We start from the raw sequence: 23,081 nt of genomic DNA on the forward strand, positions 1-23,081 counted from the left end.
TCCTAAACTGTTCTCAGAGAGTATGTGCTAAGCCTAAGAGTAGGATTTAATAGCTGTCTATTTTGTTAGTAACATCCCCTTGGACCCCTGTTAGAGGACTGGGATAACAATTCGGGAAGGGGTAAGCTGAAGGAGTGTCAATACAACAAGAACATGTTGGATGGGGACTTTCTCGCCGGTGGGATCCTTCCTTGCCCATCCTGATGTCAAAATCACCAAGCGTTGCCTGTCTTCCCTGTATCAGCTTTTAAACGCTAGTACTTGGCGGTGCAGTTCTTTTCCCACAAGAAATCCAACAAATCAACTTTTCTTTACAAGATATCTGTAGTAGACGTCACACGCATATTGATGTCATTCCCCGTTCATCGCATTTTATAAAGGGCGGTGAAGTCAACCTTAAAACTTAAGAAGACTTCGAACAGCCGGATCCAGACATCGCAGTTTCATGCCCTGAAATCGTAGCCACAAGGCGTTTACTCTGATCGTTAACAGAAAAGAGTTACACATCCGAGCCTTTTTTCATGTTTTGTTCACTGGCAGTTTTTACGTGCCAAATCTCCACACATATTTTTTACATAGTCGATCGACTGAAGAGCTGAAGATATTCTTATCTCTGCTGCCAGTTTGAACACGCCATATCTCAGCAAACAGTTCAAGAATGCCGTATCTTGGTTTGTAACAAATTCTCGAACAAAATTTGGTTTGTAACAATTTCTCCAAGAAAATGCTGAAATAGAGTGTTCTCTAACCAAAATCGCCGCCGTTATAAAATGATCACATACGCATACTACTAGAAGTCAGGACAAAGATTTTAAAACTAAAATTTTACAAAACAAGCAACTGTCCGTAAATTAAATGCTCAGAGAAATAGAAATATTCGGGAGAACAAGGAACAGTAATTTATTTTCGTAATAAAGATATGGACCTCTACGCGTTGGCGATGGCGAGTACCGAAGAAGATTTAATGATGAGCCGTATGAGCTATACGCAGACATCAACATAGTCCAGCGAATTAAAACGCAGCGACTGCGCTGGCTAGGCCATGTTATGCGAATGAGAGATGATGCTCCGGCCAAGAAAGTGTTTCTATCGGAACCCGCCTATGGAAGGTGGAAAACGATTTAAACTCCCTTGACGCCGGTTGGCGGAGCGAAGGAGCGACTGGCGTGCCTTGTTGGACGGCCATAACCGTCTAGACGGTTAAGCGCCAATTAAGTAAGTAAGTAATAAAGAGACTTAAATAATGAATAACTTAATTTCGAACAGGGAAGAAAAACGTACTAATAAACTCAAAAACAAGGAAAACACAAAGAAAAAAGTTCACAAGAACAAGGAAAAAATTAACAAAAAAGAAAATACAAGGAAATTTTATCTCACGACAGTTCAAAGTGGAATCAATCATCGCAGCTGTTCTCGTATACATACGTAGCTAAGAGTTACTCGAAGAAACAGCCGAGAAGCAAAGCAAACAGACCGACAGGCAAATATTTAAGTGATTATAGCATTCAAATAGCAAAAAAAAAGAAAAAACTATGAAAACTCAACGTTAAAAGCAATTAAAATGGTAGTATATGAAGCTGAACGAAACAGAGAGCGGCCTTCTTATAGCCATTTTGTGGTAATTACAGAGTTGTGGTGAGTTTGGTCAGAAACAAGAAGGAAAAAATAGAACAAATTAACAAACAAAAAAATAATAAAAGAAAAAACAAACGAAATACTATAAATTGCAGCAATACATATGGACGTAAAACGGTACAAAATACAAACAAATAAAATATCAACTGCGACGCAAAGACTTCATCGAGAGACAACAAACAACAGTACGCCAACTTCGAACGAGTTCCCAACTTAACATGACTGTGAAGATACTACATACAACGTACTTAGGAGGGGCAACGAGACACGCAACTTTTTTTATTGTTTTTCTTATTCGTTTGTGTAAATAAAATGTACAATTTAACAATTCACTGTTGGACTGTTTGTTGATCGAACGACCCACCAATGGACAGAAACCACAATAAATTACAAGCGTTCTACAAACAAACCTTTAAAAAAAAGAGGCAGTCATAAAAGTAGAAAAATAAAAAAGATTGTACTAAAACAATAAAAGTAGCAAGTAAAGGTGTCTAAGTTCGGGTGTAACCAAACATTATATACTCAGCATAAGCTTCCTTTGTACATTTCATTTCAGATAAATTACTTTTCTACATAACACGTGGCACCGCCCGTTTAAAAGAAAAATGTCTCCCCATTTCCTCTTAGAATAAAACTTGATAAGTGAAATATCATTGATTCAAAACTATTTTTTGCTAAGTTATAGCTTATTATTCTAGTCTACGACCCTTTTAAACTTGTTTTATAACTAAGCTGCCTTGGTCTTTAACCGATCTCGTCCATTTTTTCTAGAAATATTTCCTGCTATAAGGAAAATATGTGTACCCAATTTTGTTACAATATGTAAATTTTTCGTCGAGTTATGGCTCCCGAAACATAGAAAATTACTTAGTTATAAAAGGGGCGGTGCCACGCCCATTTTTTTATTTGAAGTTTTTCCTATTTATTTATGTATGTTTGTTTGTTTAATGTTGTGTTCAGTTTATACTTATGTTTAAGAATTCATGAGCTTAACACCGGCTTATAATAATTGAATTTCAATTATTATGATTTCTAAGAGTTTCCGTTTCTTTCTTTCCTATTTATTGTTATAAATCCACTTGGGAAATGAAACACCATTGACATAAAGCTCTTTTTTGCAAAAATATATCTTATTTTTTTCGTCCACTACCCTTTTAAAAATCTTTTATATAAAAGTGGGCGTGGTCCTTAGCCGATTTCGTTAAGTTTTCTTCAAAGCATTCCTTATAGTAAAGGCAACCTCTCTGCCGAATTTTGTTACGATAGGTTTAACGATTTTTGATTTATGATTAATAATATTTGTAAAATTGATTTTATCACAAGTGGGTGGTGCCACGCCCATTTTAAACAACTTTATCAAGAGTCTCAATATAAGCCCACACGTCAAATTTCAACATTCTAGGTGTATTATTTACTAAATAATCAGGTGTTTTGTGTTTTCCAAAATGTTATATATATAAAAAGTGGGCGTGGTTATCCGATTTCGCTCATTTTCAATACCAATATAGTCTGGGCCCAGATAAGCTTGTGTACCAAATTTGGTGAAGATATCTCAATATTTACTCAAGTTATCGTGTTAACGGACACACGGACGGACGGACGGAAATGGCTCAATCAAATTTTTTTTCGACACTGATGATTTTGATATATTCAAGTCTATATCTATCTCGATTCCTTTATACCTGTACAACCAACCGTTATCCAATCAAAGTTATTATACTCTGTGTGCAAAGCACGCTGAGTATAAAAAAGAATACGCGAAACAAAAAGAAAGGTATAACAAATTGTTGACGGTGGATAGCAGACGACGACAGCAACGACAACGCAGACGTGAGTGCCGTCGTTAATAGGGGGTTAGAGCAAGTAGAGATATGCTAGTTGCTGTAGAACTGTGCTAAAGAGTGATTCAAAATGATACGACTGTTTTTCGGCAAGAGAAATTGGTCCATTTTCATCTCTAAGAAACGCAATACTAGCTTAGTCTTAAAACTGAATCCCACGATATAGATTCCAACCTCTCCGGAACCCAAACCTAGCTTGGTTCCAATACTGAATCCCATTTTATAGATTGCAATACATTTACTGAAGATGAACTGGTGCTAGTCGGATGAGCGCCATAGTTGGTAGCCACACTTGTACCAACAGCGCTTAAGTCTAAGCTATATGCTTTTAAATTACTACTCAAAGGAAACGACTATTCCAGACTACGACTGGATCAGTTTAGAACGCGCTGACAAAGTTTGGAATGGGGAAAATGGCCATTTCGTAGGACATCACAATGTTAAATGTGTCGGTTGAAAGCACTGTAAGTGGACAGAATTAGAACTAGTTCCTCCCTGAGTTGGATTATAGATTACGAACCTTCATGACTTCAATTAACGGCTTTCAGCTCACCGGATAGGTTGAGAACTGAAGAATGGAATGGGAGTTTTAGAAGCCAGTGCGGTAACCTCATTTTGTAAGATATTTATAAAACAGTTCTTCAGTTCTAGGAGACCATCTATTTACAGAGCTTTCATTCGATTCAATACATAGCACGCGCCACTATCAGTTACAATGCAGCCTCGATACCGTTCTTGATACGCCTCAGGAGCGTAAGGACCATATTTGCTCTTGCAGGAGCGGAGCAAGTCCAGTTTTCTAGCATACTAAGCCACGTTGATATCACAAAACAACTATCTAATTGGTCTGAGGCCGTGTTTTTCTCGGATTACTATCCTATTTAAGAGTGATTTATTCAACTTGAGGAAAGCAATAATAACATAGTTTGGCATTGAAGTATCCGAAGACCCGTTTGGCAATCTGGCAATTTCCTCCATTATCAGTCCGAAACACCCTTTATGCGTTGTCTACCTGTGTATACTCCCGTTGGGACATTTAAAAAGCTTATAAAGGGGAATAAAAAATGTAGATATCGGTAAGTATCAAAACAACAATGCTAAAGCCAATTAGAGTTGATTGTTTGTGGTTTCTTCATGAGTTCGTAGAATTTTCAAAATCAAAGCGATCTACAGGGTATAATGCGAAATGAACCACGTTAATGTTACACCTAAACACAATGTGTTGACGGCGTACTTGAGACGAGAAAACTAACAAAAACACGAAAAGGCTAAAAATGTGAAGATAATGTCTTCGAAAACTATCAATTGAGAGGGAAACAGGAAAAACTGAAAGAGCAGAAATTTAAAAAAAATTTATATATTAATATAAATATTTTATTTCGCCTCAGAATGAAATATATGAGAAGGCTTTTAATGAGATCCCTCTACTTCGAAAAAATATGATTGATGCAGGTTTTGAAAGCTAAACGCCCTGCTATAACATATTTTGGTATTTCTTTGTACTTGAAAAACCTAGCCACTCCCACCAGGAACCTTAATGGTGCTTGTTTCCGGAAGGTACCCATTTATATCCGACAAAGGACCATTTAAGTCGATTACACTCCCCAAAACCTTTGGGGAGTGTCTTTATCGTTACAAGAACAACATCGGCATTTTGTGATTTAGTGTAAACTGAGGTTATACAAACGTGTATATACCATCCAAATGTTTCTGGAGTTCATTCATGGGACGGGCATTCTTATCATCAGACTTTCTCCTCTGTGCTGTTGGTGCAATTGGTGAACAGGCAGAAGGGAAATTGATAGATTTAAATCACCACCAACACAAAGGCTCTCAAAAAAGACAAACGGATGCTAAAGACGAAAATTGGTCTTATCATGGGGATGGTCCTAACACAAATTGTTCCAAGCTCAAGATGGTGATCTTCTCACGAGACCTTCCCTCATGATATCGGGGATATAATCATTATTTGTCCATAATAATAAACTCACCGAGCTAACATTGTTCCTGTGAGAAAACATCAACGTTATACCCTACAGAATTATGCTATGTGCAAAACCCCATGTTACATAATTTCGATAAAGACCCACTACAAGGACAAAGTGTTGCGATATCTTTGAAATCCTACTACCTTAAGGCTGCAGTACCCGAGGACCGTCTAACCGGCAACTTTTCCCAAAATCTTCGGGAGTGTTTCTGTCGCTACTCAAACAAGAAGTTCTAAAAGGCCATTTTTATACTAGAACATGTAAACGGGCCAGGGTGGGAACATTGTCCGACTTTATACATCCCGTTCAGTTTAAATATCCGAAAAGTTCCACGGAATCGATGCCATTCAATTTTGAGAGCATCTCCAAAAACTTTTTCTAAATAACTTCATTGTACTGCGGCAGTGTGATGGGTAAAGTAGGCGATCCATTGTTTCTGGCTCAGGGAGGTCTTCGGTTTCATGAAGGCTACATACTTCATTCCGCAAATGCGAAAATAGAAGACGATCTACCCCGAGCAAATAAATAAATTGATGATCAATGCCTCACCAAAATTTATATTGGTGGCTAGAACACATAGATAGCCGATTGGTTATCCCAAAATATGATTATGCTACTTCTGGCACAATTCGTAGACGGTAAAATCGTGCATTCCTTCTGGAAAGCTAACTCTTCTGTTTAAAACACGCTCACTTATAGATATGGAAGTGATGGGGTTCATTACAGAAATCTACTTCACAAAAATGTTGGACCGCTACGTGAAGACTGAAATGTCGAATGTCAGAGTGAGTTTACTGTATTCCCGATCGTAGTACAGAAAGACTGTCATAGGACAGAAATATGTAGTATGGTTGTGTTTTGCTATGGAGACCGATTATGTTAGCTCAGGGTATCCTACCTCCGCTGGAAGGACCAGGTGGAAAACGTTTGAAACTCCCTTGGTGTGACCAATTGGTGCCAGTTGGCAGAGAGAAGAAACGACTGGAGTGCCTTGTTGGACGAAGATAACCGTTTAAACGGTTAAGCGGCAATTAAGTAAGTAAGTAAGTAAGGGTATCTTACGGTGTACGGTGTTGCATATCACGTTCAGAGCGTCGGTAGAGCATGATCTTATCGTCCCTGGTAGTTTAGAGTTCCACGCCCATCCACTTCAGCTCTGCAGTGCTCCTTGCGTAATACCGCTGATCATTTTGGGGTGCAGACCAGACAGCAGTACTCCTACTCTATCGGCATAAGTCACTGCAATAAGTCTATACCTGCTGATTTGGCGTAATACGTCGAGTCCCGCCCACTCCACTTAGTGTTTAGCATACTGAAATGCAGAACAGAGCGTTCTCAATTAAGCTGGTCGGATTAAACAAACGGTGAATATGTGGTGAAGTATTGAGCTCATCATAATAGTGTTGTTTTTATTGACGTTTCGAATAAAAACCACTCTGACCGGTTTCCAACTATGGGAAACATGATAAGGCATTCGAGTTGACGAAATCAATAAATACTTGGCGCGATGTACCTCGGAGGAAATTTGAGTCGAGTTTCTCATCCGATTTGCGTCGTGCTCCTTTCAATTTTCTCTACAAATTGGCGAGACGAGACCCACATGCCGACATTTTTATTCGGACCTGGGGACTGTTTAGGTTGATTAGTGGTTACTGCATTTATTCGCGCTGTGAACTCAGGAGTCCCTCTAATACACATATGCAAGTGTGGGAACATTGTCATAAAAACATGTCACTATGTATCCACACCCAATTTGCAAGTTATTCGTTGTCTAAATGTCTGCCACATGAAACAAGCCCACAACACAAGAAACTGAAGCAAACAGCAAAAACCTGAATGGTTGCGCTGAGTGTGGTTTAGGCAGCAGTCATGAGCAAGGGAGCATGAAGCTAAGGCCAGGCAACCATGTAAGTAGCAAAACAACCAACAAACCGAGCTGCTGCACCTAACCAAAGTCGTGGCTGGACTGTTCTGTTGGAGATTACTAATGTCAGGCGATACTACCATGTAAGGTCAGAGCAACGCTGCATAAGATACACAACACGTAGCGTCTGCAACACACACGTATATCGCATATGTTAACGTCCTATCTTCCATTACAAAACAAAGACAAGACTGCAACTGCATCGAGCACTGACGCTTTTGTTTTGTGTTTTCACCTGAGAAGTGAGGTGAACTCGACAACTCCAAACTATGTGGACGCTCGGTCTTTGGTGAATGATGGAAGTCAAAACAATAAAGAAAAATAAAAACATAAATACAAAACAACAACCTAACAAACAACGTAATACACGCATCTACGTGTGCTATTCAACGGGACGGTAGAAGACGGAGGTGCTTGTAAGAGCTGCAGGTTGAGGCTGTATGCATTTTCATGTTGTTTACGAAACGGTGGTGTAACATGAACAGATGATGATTGACCGGAGGGAGAGAAAATTTAGCCAAAGTATGGTAAAGTAATGAGACGTCAAAATGCTGGGGTAAACAAAGTGGGAGAGGCAAGAAGCGAAAGTGCATGACAAATATGAATAATGAAACGAAAACCAAAATAATAATATCAATGCAAAAAATGCAACAAAATAAAAACAAACAAAAAATGAGAGGAAAACAAATGGCCAACACAAGGTGAATTGATAGCACACTATCATAAACCGGATGAAATGAGGATAATTGGATGAATGAATGTGGGTATGAGATGATATACGAGCACCTTTATGTATATATGGCTTGTCGAAACGTTGAGCGATTTAGGGGCGAGAGCTGAATTTGCGATGCATAAATAAATGTGTATATGCAGGTATATGTTATGTTTAGATATGTCAGATAAAGGACTTGCGGATTAAAAGTATGGTATATGGTGTGCCCAAACATAATTGCGTTTTGCAAAACACCGTGGATGCCACAAAAGCAGAAAAACTCAAAGAATGGTGCGCAATACGAAACTCTTGCTTTAGCCAGGTGAATTTGAAGCGATGAACAAAGAATTGGCCTTGCACGAACATATAGACAAAGCAGTTGAAATTAGGGAAACATGCAAATACCTATTTAATACATACAGTTAGGTATACAGTCGATAGACTTGGGTATCAGATAGATTTAACTAACGTAGGTGATATCGTAGACTACACTGTCCCGTTTAGTACCCAGTGAGAGTTTAGCTGATACTCTCGTTGTTGGGAGTATAACATATTAAGCCTCTATTTGCCCTGGGCACTCAATCCACTGTTATCCGAACTACTTTGTTTCCCAGTTACTTATGGATTCCCTAGTGTATGCCCTTGTAAGTGCACAGAAGACCTCTGTACCATAGAATGCTGATATAGCACCCTACTTGTCTAGGTATCAGGAACACATCCTAACAAAACCTTGTTTTGTCTCCCAGATAATTTAGGACTCCCATGCATTCATCCACTAGCTAACATTTCCGCTTTAAAAAAACTACAATGGTCAGAAAGGCGGAAGATCTCTAGTCCAAGGTTGGGTGAAAATTCGCTTTTTTCTTTACTACCAAATCCAGTGGTGGTAGGTCCATGATAGTGTTAAGAACCTCCGTCGGAGTGGAGAGAAAAGCGCCGCATAGCTCCGAACTCCTCTGGGATTTTTGTAAGCGTTTGAGATTCGTGGCCTTTGGAAGCGCTGTAAATCAATGGCTTCATAAATCCAATGTTCCATTTTGTAATGAGTGTATTTCTGCGAGGAAAAGCTTGTCAGCCAAAAGGCATCTATGAGGCAGATTCCGTTCGGAGTCAGCGTACAAAAATGTTTAAGGTCCCGTCCAGCACGATTCTATGATGCAAAGAAATAACATCTCTGATAACTTCTCTACTCGACTCTTACACTTGCTTTTTGAGAGTAATGGTCGGCTTAACGATGCAACCAAACAGCGAGAATACGTTTCTCACGCACATAGCAATATCTCGGCTAGAAAAGTAATTTGTGTTGTCACACAGTCGCGTGAGCGTCATTGCCCTAAATTAATAGAATTCTCTTTAATCACTCTCTCTACGAACGCGTCTACCAAACCAATAAGAGACAATTCCGAAATCTTTAGCTAATCATTTTTTCATCTTATTCCGGTGAACGCTGGTATCAGGACAAATATACCTCTTATTATATACCTCTATTTATATCTATCTATATACCTCTTATTGGCATTAAATGCTCCATCCATTTGCATGCAAATGAAGCTCGTTCTCCTAATTACCTAATATCGGCTGAATCATATCGTGTGAGGTACTTTAAGATATCTAAAAGGAACACTGCAAAAATATGAACTAACTCTTTCAAACTAACCAATTTTTCTCTGAAAGAGCGCCACAGGACCATGTTCAATTCTCTCCGATATCGCTGCACTTTTCGAGTATTTTATGAAATATTGATAATAGTCGAGATATATTATGTGCTGACTCCAGAGAGATTTAGAATTAATCAACTTACGGAACAATCGCAAACAACAGTTTCATCGAAAACTTGGACCATAAATCGCAGCTATCCAATCAACGGAGGCCGTTGCCGTTTCGAATATGGACGGATCGGAACGTATTGAACTTTTTTGTCCCGCTGATCATACAGCTTAGCCTCTATTGGGCAAATGAGCGTCGTGCTAGCGCCTGGCTCAGTATACCTTATTATGGGAGCGCACATCCTTTTCGCCAAGTACTGCCGTTAACCCTAGCCACGCCAGCTATTAAAACAATAACAAAAATTCTATAGTATGGTCAGTATTTTCATAGGCACTTAAAAGATCGGTGGTCTTGCTTGCTTCGGGGTTTGTTCGCAGATGCTTCTTTTAGGTTGTTTCTTTCTTGTAAAGACGTAGGCTAATATACTAACACCTATATCGGCGAGCCACCGTGGTGTGATGGTAGCGTGCTCCACCTACCACACCGAATGCCCTGGGTTCACACCCCGAGCAAAGCAACATCAAAATTTTAGAAATACGGTTTTTCAATTAGAAGAAAATTTTTCTAAGCGGGGTCGCCCCTCGGCAGTGTTTGGCAAGCGCACCGAGTGTATTTCTGCCATGAAAAGCTCTCAGTGAAAACTCATCTGCCTTGCAGATGCCGTTCGAAGTCGGCATAAAACATGTAGGTCCCGTCCGGCCAACTTGTATGGAAAATCAAGAGGAGCACGACGCAAATTGGAAGAGAAGCTCGGCCTTAGATCTCTTCGGCGGTTATCGCGCCTTACATTTATTTTATTTTATATCGGCGAGCCAGACCGTTACGATCCCTTAACATATTATAAACAATGAAACCACATTTCCATTTGCTATTTTAAATAATATAACAATTGATGATCAATAAAAATTCAATCGACTACAAATTAGCAGGCAAAGTGCTTGAAAAAATGTCCATAAAACCCCGAAGTTAAAAGAACCAAAAAAATTTCATGTGGTCTAAAAATTATACATACACATACATATATACATATGTAGAGAAATTTATGCACATTAGTAAATAGTTAGATATGTATCTTCATTTGCACATATATTTGTAGGTGCGATATAAATGTGGTCCCCCATTTCCGTCACACATTGAACACTCAAGATATTGAAGCCTCTTAAATGTAACAGCACAATAAATTTGCATTTCCTTTTTCATTTCTTCACAAAAAGACGACATATGTTTGTACTACGCAGACGACATTTAAATTAAGAAAAAAGCAAAATTGGACGATAAGGCGACAAATATGTAGATATCTATAAGAAGAAAACAAAACATGAAAAACTTGGAATGGAAGCGCAAAACAAAGTCATATATTAAGGGTTATGAATAAATTCGCATTACCATATACTATCCATATGTACTCGTACATCTCGGTGAGTCAATTGCGGATGGGCGAGTGCAAAGTAGAATGATTCGATTGCTCTGAATATATGTATATCTTATATATTTTTTGTCGGGCGTCTTCCGTTACTGAGCACGTATGATGTGTAACTCGTCTATCATTTGCTGTCCGCTTTAATGTCGTACAAAAACAGCAAAGTAAATGTAATTAATCAAATGTCACGAGAATAGAAATAGCAGACAAAGACATAAAGAACAGTGATGATAATCATGGTACATTTGTACTTTTTTTTGGTACATTTCGCTTCCCGAAAGTACGTTCGTACTACATTGACATATTTGGTACATTTTTACATAATACAGCACTACACTTCAAGTAATTTGCAAAGCAGATCTGAATGTAGAAAAAATTTTAAATTTTTTGAAGAAAATATATAGTTAAGTTGTTTTGTTGCCGAGCACAATTTACCATTTGCAATCATGGATCATTTAAATATGCTTATGAAAAATAGCATAACTGATTCTAAAAATGTGAACAAATTTTGGATCAATAGAATTAAAGCACCGAAAATAATAACTCAAATAACAGCGCCAGAAAATTATAAATCCATAATTGCATTTTGTCAGAAGAATTATTACTCTCTAATAATAGATGAAACGACTGATATATATCAAAAAATTTGGCAGTTTCGATTCGAATTTTCGATAAAAAGTGCATTGATAGATTTTTAGATTTGATACCTTTGACCGATAGTAGCACGGAGGGTATTTTTAATGCCATTATTAAATCCTTGAAAGACCATTCAATACCACTTGAAAAAATTGTTGGTTTCACTGCCGACAATTCCTCGGTTATGAGGAGCAAAAAGCGGAGTGTAAGCAAGGCTGAAGCAAGTTGTTCCAAATCTGCATGTTAATGGATGTGTTTGTCACATTTTAAATTTAGCTTCAATGGCCGCTTCTGATGTATTTCCCAAAAAAATTCATAAATTTTTAAAAGACGTAAACTATCATTTTTGTAACAGCCCCCTTAGCAGGGAAGACTTTCAGAGTTTTAAAGAACATTTCGGTACATAAATGCATGTTATACTAAAGTACGCCCCCACAAGGTGGCTTTCTAGACAAGCAATCATAGATAGAATTCTTGAGCAATGGGATGCCCTCAAGTATTATTTCAATCTTTACGTATTTGAAAATAAAAGCAGTAATCAAAATATTAATCTTATATCTGAAAATTTTATTTTATTTATAAAGAATATTTTACATTTCTTTCTTATATTTTAAATGAATTAAATAATGTGAATATAGAAATGCAGTCTGAAGATATTCGCATACCTTTACTTATTTCCAAATTAAAAATTTTATAAAAAAATCTTATTTAGACTGCAGTCCTATTTGGATGTTAAATATTGATTCAGACAAAAATCACCTAACTCCAGATGAAGTTTACAGCGGTGTTAATGTGGATATTATTCTATCAAACAACCTTTTCGAAAAAGATGACGTACACATATTTAAGAGCTGTGTTAAACAATTTTGTAGTACTTTATTAAAGAAAGTAAATTTGAATGATAGAACTTTGCTGTGGGCTTCAAAGCTTTCACCAGAAAGTATTTTAAGTGGTGAAACAAAAAGTATTGTGCCTTTAGTTATGGACTTGTTTCCGAAATCTGCATTTGATAAAACAGAGAAAATTAATTCTTAATTTAGAGCTTTAGCAGAGCATGAGAGCCTTAAAAAATTAAAGAATTTAAATATATGCAGCTTTTGGGAAGAATTAAGATCAGTTAGAAATATATTAAATGTGCATTCATCCACAAACGTAGAAAGGATATTTTCTATACAAAATTTAATTAAAACTAAGTGTAGAAATATACTTCAAACAAACACAGTTTCGAATTTAATAAAAACTAAAGACTTGATGAAATCAACTAACAATAGTTGCCATAATATAAATACGAAAAAAACTTTTTGTCAACTGAGGAATTTAAAGAACTGAAACAAGAACTGTTAATGTAGTGATTGAAATATAAAGGATCCATCTTTGGATCCTGCAGAAGCGTTCTGCACGCACTCACCCGGCTGCCAAGCACACTTTTCCCTTTTAAATTAATAAAAATTTGTTTAGTTTTTAAATATATTTTTCTTTTATTTAAACTCTCAGTTCTTTGAAACTTTTATTCTAATTAGTCCTTTAACACTCTAATCAGTTCTCTAACACTTTGTTTCTTTTATTGTCACTTGGCTTTAGTTTAAGTTTTTCTGTTACGCTAAGTGCGTAAGTATATTTTAATTTTTATTACAACTTACGCGGCGGCCGGTTCACTTCAAACTCTCAACTCTAACTCAACTAAAACTGCCGCTAACGCAACTATGTAGCTAGGCAGCTTTTCTTTACGTTGCTTAGCAACGATATTAATGATGGCGTCGATCAACGGCAGTTTCAACCAATCAGAAACTCTCCAAATTGCTCGACTCTAACAATTTTAGTGATGCCGAGTGCATCTGATGTATGGTTGCATCTTGGACATTTCCAAAGGGGGTTGCCATCTACAATTTATTTTAATGTATTTTAATTTGGCACTACATCTTCCCCCTTTAGAAAAGAAGAATTTGGTAAGATTAAGGTAATTAATCTTGCCACATTCTTCTTTAGGCTTTAATATGTTGTTGTAATGTTATGAACGAAGGAGTTTGCTAGCATTAGGGTGCTCTAACCCGGGACTCATTCGTTCATCGCAGTGCAACTTCTAAAAAGATGATTAAAAATGAAAAGAAAATTTTGAGTAAAGTGAAATATATAAAAGTTAGTTTTGAAATTGAATTTAATGTTTGAAGTAAACCGGTTTTTTGTTATTGTAAAATCTACCTAATTAAATGTATATTTGTTTGTTACATTTTTGTTTAGCCTTCATTGGCGGTTTTAAAATATATTTACATGATTAATAATAGATTATTAGATTAATTAATTTTTTGTACTCGATTTTTGTGTACAGTTTTTTCGTTTTCTTTACCTATCTCACAAATAGTTACATTTGGCCCATCAATATTCTTTACTATGTAGGGACCTTGGTATATATTTTTATGTTTATTCCTAGGTTCTGTTTCTACTAAAACTCTATCATTAATTTTAATTTCTAAAGGCTTAGCAGTTTTATCGTATAAATCTTTATTTCTAATCTTATGCTTATTAATCAAATTTTTTGCCATTTTATGCGATTTTTGCATTCTAAACTTAAGCTCTTTTGCGTAATTTTCTACGTTATAGATCGGATCAATTTGCTCTTTTTGCAATTCATGTGGCATTGTAGTTTTTCTGCCAAATATTAATTCAAACGGAGTAAATTTATTATCAAAAACCGAACTACTTGTAGTATTGTGTAAAAATGTAAAGTATTTTAAATATGTATCCCAATCTGAATACGTTTCATTTAGATATGCACGCAAATATTCGTTAAAGACTCTATGATTTCTTTCAACAGCACCAACGGTTTCGTGGTGGTAAGCTGTTGAGAAATCATGATCAATCTTTAAAAGTTTCGTCAATTCAGAGAATAATTCGTTTTTATATTCCGTTCCTAAATCGGATCTAATAGCTTTCATTGTACCATATGTTAATATAAAGGTTTCAAAAATAGCGCAAGCAATAGTTTTTGCTGATTTATCTGGTACAGCTACTGTTACCAGGTATTTAGAAAAGTCACAAATCATAGTAACAGCGAACTTGTTACCATATTTGGATTCCGGAAGTGGACCTATTGTATCGACAATTACTACGTCAAAGGGTTTGCAGGGGGTTGGAGTCAACACAAGATTTTCCTTTGTTTTTGGTTTTACTTTATTTAAAAGGCATTTATTGCAATTTTTGACAAATTTCGCAATGTCTCTTGTCATATTTTTCTAATAGTATTTTGTTCTTAATTTGGAATATAATCGTTTTGTACCGCAATGACCGCCTAACAGAGGGTCCTCATGATAAATTGTCATAAGTTTTTGTTTTTGCTCTGTTTCTGTTACAGTTTCTACAGAGTCTGTTAGTATTATTTGTAATGATTTTAAAATTTTATTACCGCTGATTTTAAAATTTGTAATCGAAAATTCTTTGAAAAATATATCATTCTTTGGCCATTCTAACTGCTTAATATTGTGACTGCCGGCTGCTTTTTCAAGCCTCGAAAATAACTCATCTAAATTTGTTTTTCCGTTAGCATTCCCAAAATTAAGTAAATTTAGTTTTTTATGTTTTAAATGCGCATAAATTTGTATATTGGAGATCTCATTATTTTTATTAAATTGTATAGTCGACTTTATTCGCGGTATCTTTTTTGAAAAATTGTATGAAAATTTGTCATAAACTTGTACTTTAGGCGTTTCGCAAAAAGTATCAGTAAAATTATCGTCTTTATTTTGTAAATCCTTTTGTTTGGTTTGTGATCGCGTTTGGACTGCTAAAACATGCTTTGTAGATTCTTTTATTTCGTCTATACTAATGCGTGAAAGAGCATCAGCTACAACGTTAGATTTTCCTTTTATATATTCAATCGTAAAGTTATATTCTGATAGTTCTAATCGAATTCTAGAAAGTTTAGACGAAGGGTCTTTCATGTTAAAAAGATAAACTAGTGGTCTATGATCAGATTTTACTGTAAAATTTGTACCGTAAACATATGGACGAAAATGCTTTATAGCGAAATGTATTGCTAGGAGTTCTAATTCGATAATTGCTTTTTTCTGTTCTGCTTTATTAAAAGATTTTGACGCGAAACAAATTGGTAAATCGTTATCACCATGCTTTTGGCTTAATATAGCGCCACACCCACTCTTAGAAGCATCTACTGTAATTATAAATTCTTTTGTGAAGTCGGGGTATTGTAGTAGTTGAGGAGACATTAATGCTTGTTTTAGTTTTTCGAAAGCGTTTTCGCACGCTTCGTCCCAAACAAATTCAACTTTTTTCCTATTTAAACGATTTAAAGGCGCTGCCAGTGACGCAAAATTCGGTATAAATCGCCTGTAATAATTTGCAAATGCGACAAATCGCCTAACCGCATCTTTGTCTTTTGGCTTAGTATACCTTTTAATAGCGTCTATTTTTGAATCGTCTGGCAGCAAACCTTTTGACGTACATTTATGGCCTAGAAAAGTTACTTCAGAACGAAGGAAATTGCATTTGATTGGGTTCAGCTTTAAATTAAACTTTCTACAGGTTTCGAAAACTTTTTCCAAATTTTTAAGGTGGTGTGTCTCACTACAACCAATGACGATAACGTCGTCAATATACATAAAAGCCTGATTTGGCGAAATGCCTGAAAATGCTATTGACATCATACGAGAAAATGAGTTTGGTGCAATGTTTAGCCCGAAAGGTAAAACTTTCCAACGAAAAGCTCCGCGATCTGTACTGAAAGAAGTTACATCTCTAGATTTAGGGTGAAGGGGTATTTGGTGAAAACCAGAAAAAAGATCTAAAGTTGAAAAGTATTTGGCTCTGCCAAGATTATCGAGTATGTCATCAACGCGTGCTAGTGGAAATTTGTCGGCTATGAGCTTTTTATTGACTGCTCTGAAATCTACGCACATACGATACGACTTTTTGCCTGTTGGATCTTTTTTCGGTACCAGAATTAAAGGACTGTTATAATTTGAAAAACTAGGTTCGATTAAATCATTCTGTAGTAGGTTTTCGACTTGTTTATTGATTTCTTCGCGTTGTGTGTATGGCAAACGGTAATTTTTAATATAGACAGGGGTTTTGTCAGTTAATCTAAGTTTTTGTTCGTAGAAATTATTAAGCGTCATTAAGTCGGTTTTTAATGCAAAAATATCAGAATATTTCAAACATAAATCAAGTAATTTCTTTTTAGCGTAAGAAGGCATTTGTTTTGCCAAAATTGATTTAAGCTCTTCTATACGGTTTGAATGGATAGGTGTATCATTTATTCGATAGACATTGAAGTTTTTAATGTCTTCAGTTTGAATATTGAAATCTTTTACGTACTTGACCTCGTCGGTGGTGTTGATAACTTTTATTATTGGATTTTTTGTATCAACGATACATTTTGCTGTGAAAACACCGTTACTAAGTTCCTGAGAATCGACAAAAACTGGACTTGTCGAATTTTTCAAACTAAAAACACGAAAAACTTCGCATCTTGGTGGAATTACAAGAGTATTTGTTGAAGTGCTATGCAAAATTGAAACATTTACCTTTTCTGTCCCTTGTCCGAATGTAATTGTGTCATTAGCATAATTGATTATGCATTTGTTCGTTTTTAGAAAATCTTTCCCTATTATACCGTCCGAAGGAATATTAAAGTTGTCATTGACAACATGAAGAGTCAGAGGAAAAAATTTATTTGATGCGATTATACTTGTATTAACTGTTCCTATTGTCGTTACCGTGTCTGTTGTTACGCCTGTAATATTTATTACGTTACTATCGTCTACTTCTACATCGTTTGCCAAACTGGAAATTTTTATTAGTGAAATGTCTGCCTGTGAATCTACTAGAAAGGAACATATTTTATGAGAATCGCTACAAGCGACTTCGACGAAATCGGAAAAATTTAAATTTAGACAATATATTGATTGAGAAGTATTTAGTCGAATTGCTCCTGCTCCCTCAGTGTTCGCGCCTGAGGGGCTTCGGCATTTAAAGAACGAACATTGGCTGAATTTCTAGAATTTGAACCCTGATTATTGGAATTTCTGTTATTTCCAGACCGATTATTATTGTTATTGTTGGAATTGCTATTGCCTCTATTATAATTGCGATTATAGCCTCTGTTATAATTGTGATTATTGCCTCTGTTATAGTTGTTATTTCGGAAATTTGTATTAGTGTGTTGCCTATTTGCATTACCGTTAAATCGAAAATTACTATTGTTGTTATATCTGAAATTGCTGTTACCTCTAGAATTTCCACGGAAATTACTATATCTTATCGGATGTGACCGAAACGCTAACACTTGCCGTTCTTTAATTTCCTGTTCTCGCTCTATAATCATTTTCGCTACTACGTCCTTTGAATCTTTGAAGGTTGTTGACGCAAGGATTGATTTCACCATATCTGACCTACTATTTAATCTACAAACGCTAATGGTTTGTTCAACCGCCATCTCATGGGCTTTTGCCTTTGTTATACCTTCAATGATTAGACATCGCTCTAACGAGTCAGAAAGCTCTTCTACCTGCTTTGAAAATTCTGAAAAATTGTTATTGGTTACTCTTAAGGCTGCAATTTTTCCCGCGACAACTTTCGAGTTGTCTGGCCTAATTTCACTACATAGCGCTTCTTTAATTTGGCTGACTGATTCTATATGCGTTGGTAGTGCTTCGCGAGCTTTGCCTTCGAGCTTGGATTTTAAAAATGCAATTAAAGTAGAAGTTAAGTTTTCGTTAGAGAATACTTCCATTAATTCAACTTTATTTATAAATGAGCCAAGTGCTAACGGGTCTCCACTGTAGTTGTCTCGCATAATCGAGGCGCAAGTACTAATGAACGATTTTTTCTCCTCGATTGTGGCCATGGTTGTAACGTTAAGAATCGGAGTTATAATAGAAAAACTTGAATTTGGAGTAACAGGTTGATTAGCAAAACCTAAAAAGTCTGCACTCAGAGATAATTTATAATTATGTTCACTTGTTAAGGTATCAGTTGACGATGCACTCGAAGATGAATCAGAATCTGAATTATTGGAATCTATATCTTGCTCTGAATTTTCGGAATCTAAATTTTGCTCTGAATTTTTGGGACTTGAACTCGAATGGGAATCTTTAGAAACAACCTTCCCGCTTCTTAGGTCCATACGCGTTGAAACGAATAGACAGAATATTAAAATTTTTGTTGCAAGCTATGTGGAATTTGTTTATGAAGATTGAATAGAAATTGAATTTAAAGAAATTAAATTGGAACGGGTTGAGTTGAGCTCAAAAGAAAATTATGAAAGTATTCTTAAAGGAAATTTATGAAAATATTTTAAAAGAAATTTGTGAAAGTATGTAGTTTTGAAAGCTTTTAGATTTTAGTTATAATTATATAATTGGTTAGCGAATACTTATAGCAAAAAACTTTAGTTAGTGAATTTTATTGAAATACTAAAGTTAGTGATTAGTTAATGAAAAGAAAGATTAAAGAAATACTTTACGCTTTTGTTGTCCGCAAACCCAAATCCAATGATTGGAATTAGCTGAAAATTTTTCATGTAAAACGGGAATGGGAATTGGGATTCACATGCAATTTAAAAGATGTTGATTGTTTACGAATATATTTATTGAAATGTACGAATTTTTAATTGTACAGAATGTGAAAAAAATTTGAATTTGAAACGTATGGCAAAAATTAAAATTTTTTTTGAAATGAATTTTTATTATCTAAATGCAAAAATTGGAGAATGGCAAATAATTTTATATAAAGGTTGAAACGGACGCACCGCTTTTATCAAAATTGTATTGTTTTTATTTTTATAGATACGGGCGCACCGCATCTTTCCAAAATTGTATTATGAATGTCCTCGGACGCACCGGGATTAAAAAATATGTAATATTTTTACGCGGACGCACCGCTTACGAAAAGTAAAGAAAAAAAATTTTTTTTTGTATTTTTGTGTTGATGAAGCCCACTGTAGGGCAGAGTGGGATTAAACTAATGAAAACTTTAATGAAAATTTATTGAACCACCATTGTGTGAATAACGAAAAGATCGAATGGATTAATAATTTTTTTCTTCAGTTTTTGTCCGACTCTGTTCTACAGTGCCTACCTATGGTTTTACACATATATGTATGTATGAGTATGTGAGTTTTAATAAATTTTTTTTGTAGGCAATTTAATTTTGACTACAAAACAAAATTTTTTTATAATAATTTTGAAAATGAATGAAATATGTTTTAACTTCGATATAAAAATTGAAAAATGTAATTTTTAAATGTATTTATTAAATATGAAAATATGTATCAAAAGTTTTATTTCGCCATACCAATGCTGCTTGTTTGATTTACCGCTGTATGTTCTGCTGCTGCGCTTCCTTTTCTGCTGCTGCTGCTTGGTGTTCTGCTGCTGATGGCGTCGCTTGTTTTCCGCTATTTTATGGTGTACGGTGGTTTGCCGTTATGACGGTGGCGTGGCTTGTGCCGTTACTAAAGTGGCGTGGCTAGTGCCGTTTTTCTACTGAGTTTAGTACAGTTTATGCCAAAACTAATATTTAATTTTTACTTTTTTTTTTTTTTTGTTTTGAATAATATTATTTCTGCTTTGATTAGTTCGTTGTATTATTAATTTTGAAAATTCTAATTATTTCCGTTTTTTATTAATTTTTTATATTATGTGTATATGTATATTTTTCCAACCGATTTTTTTCCTACCACTAGCCACGACCAACAAAAAAATCCACCACCACTGCCTTATTTGTTAATTTCGTGAATTTTTTCTCTTTTACCATTTCAAATTGTGGGTTTTTGTTAATTTTTACATATTTTTGGTTTTTAATGATTTTAAATTTTTTGTATATTTTCCTCAGTTTTATATGTTTTTGTTTGTAATGATTTTAAGTATTATAATTTTGTGAAAAGGTTTTTGTAATTTTTGTATTTTTTTGTAGATTTTCCAAATTTTTTAAAAAAATTTTTTTTTGTATTGGTTTTTAATCTTTTGTACTTTTTTTGTAATTTTTGATTTTAAAGTTTTTGTGCTATTTTTGATTTTATATATTTGTAGAATTTTAAACTTGTATTTCATGTAAAATTTTTTTTTTTTTTTTAAATAAAAATTTTTTTTTTGTATCTTTTTTTCCAAATTTTTATATTTTTTTTTTGTAATAGTTTTTTAATGTTTTATATTTTTTTTTGTAAGAATTTTTAAATGTTTTATATTTTTTTGTAAATGGCTTTAAATTTTTGTAGTTTTTTTTTTGAAGATTTTTGATATTTTTAAAAATTTTTTTTTGTAGGGTTTTTGTATATTTTGTATTTTTTGTAGTTTTTCAAATTTTTATATTTTTTTGTAATATTTTTTGTATGTATATGTATTTTTGTTACTTATTCAATCATTTTTTGAATTTTATGTGGGTTTTTTCCGCCTTAATTACTGTTACACCCACGCCTGTTGGGAGGCTTTCCTAATGCCCACTCGCCGCATTTACAGGGCTTCGGCCCACGGTCGCCATATAAAGGATCCATCTTTGGATCCTGCAGAAGCGTTCTGCACGCACTCACCCGGCTGCCAAGCACACTTTTCCCTTTTAAATTAATAAAAATTTGTTTAGTTTTTAAATATATTTTTCTTTTATTTAAACTCTCAGTTCTTTGAAACTTTTATTCTAATTAGTCCTTTAACACTCTAATCAGTTCTCTAACACTTTGTTTCTTTTATTGTCACTTGGCTTTAGTTTAAGTTTTTCTGTTACGCTAAGTGCGTAAGTATATTTTAATTTTTATTACAACTTACGCGGCGGCCGGTTCACTTCAAACTCTCAACTCTAACTCAACTAAAACTGCCGCTAACGCAACTATGTAGCTAGGCAGCTTTTCTTTACGTTGCTTAGCAACGATATTAATGATGGCGTCGATCAACGGCAGTTTCAACCAATCAGAAACTCTCCAAATTGCTCGACTCTAACAATTTTAGTGATGCCGAGTGCATCTGATGTATGGTTGCATCTTGGACATTTCCAAAGGGGGTTGCCATCTACAATTTATTTTAATGTATTTTAATTTGGCACTACAGAAACATGAGTTATTAGTATAGATGTAGGCGACAATTTGTCAACTTTTATACCTGAATCTAAATCTTTGGTACCTAAAATGTTTTTGCATTTAATGCAGCTGTTATTTTTTTTAAATACTAATTTTATGTTCCTTACTGGCACTCAATAAAGAAATGTTTTTATATATGTAGATAATTGTACGCTTCAATCGCAGAATATAGCTCTAGTTTGGTTCAAATTCACATCCGAAGAATTTTGGTACCTTTTTGGATGATTTGGTACATTTTTTTTCCTCGTTTGGTACAAAATGAAAAAATTCATTTATCATCCCTGATAGAGAATAGTGGATGAGCTAAAAATAACAAAAAAAAAAGAAAGTATTTATAGAACTAAAGAAAAGCGAGAGAGAAAAGTTCTCCAGAGAGCAAATTATTTTAGTGAAATGGAGCTTTGAGTGAAAGCAAGCCTCAAGTCAATTATAATTATAACGAAGTTGTTTTTATAATAATAATTATTTTTCATAGTTAAAGCATTTAAATTAGTCACAACTAAGAACGTCGTTAGAAAGAAGTCCACTCTTTTTACAAATTTTCTATATTCGTTAAAGTAACGTTTTGCCTGAAGTTCTACGAGTGAATATAAACATTCCGCTGGCATTGGCAACTTCCAAAGCAAAAACATTTCTTCGAAGCCTGGAAAATTGCAGGTTGGTGTTAGGCTAATGAAATACTAGACGCTGCTCCGCATAAAACGTTGCCCTAGTTCTTTACGCGGTGAGTCCTCATTCAGCCTTCCATAACTATAAAAACAGACAACCTAGTATTAAATTTCAATATTAGATGAGTACCAATTAACTACTTGTTACTATCCCTTAAACTGAAAGCGAAGATCCAAAAATAATCAAAGTTTGGATGAAATCTTTTCAAGCTTAGAACTATTTTAGAACGCTTGTATGCCAGAAACTAATACTTTCGGACTTTTTGCGAAGAGCTTCGTCGGTTCCTTATCAGTAAAAATCGGTACCGATATGTCAATTAGCAGCATCGATAGCGGATTGTTATCAATCTTGTGTATTGAAGTTGTGTCGGTATCTCTTTCATAACAAACCGATTAGTCGTCGATAACA

General features: G+C 35.0%; 1 protein-coding gene across 3 annotated transcripts in view; it reads right to left on the reverse strand.

Annotated features, from left to right (window-relative positions):
• Positions 1-10,670: 10,670 nt before the first annotated feature.
• The window catches only part of LOC137237633 (zinc finger protein 830), a 69,079-nt gene continuing 56,668 nt past the window's right edge, over positions 10,671-23,081 (reverse strand). The window contains exons 1-3 of one of the 3 annotated variants that reach the window (XR_010948995.1): positions 13,332-21,989; positions 11,254-11,425; positions 10,671-11,165 (exon numbers count right to left, since the gene is read on the reverse strand). The gene's annotated coding sequence lies outside the window, so the exon portion shown is untranslated. Of the gene's footprint in view, positions 11,166-11,253; positions 11,426-13,331; positions 21,990-23,081 lie in introns of those variants that run through there. The other 2 variants (XR_010948996.1, XR_010948997.1) reach the window with 2 other exon arrangements.

Source organism: Eurosta solidaginis, chromosome 1 (genome assembly GCF_040869045.1).
Source record: "Eurosta solidaginis isolate ZX-2024a chromosome 1, ASM4086904v1, whole genome shotgun sequence".
Lineage (NCBI taxonomy): Eukaryota > Metazoa > Arthropoda > Insecta > Diptera > Tephritidae > Eurosta > Eurosta solidaginis.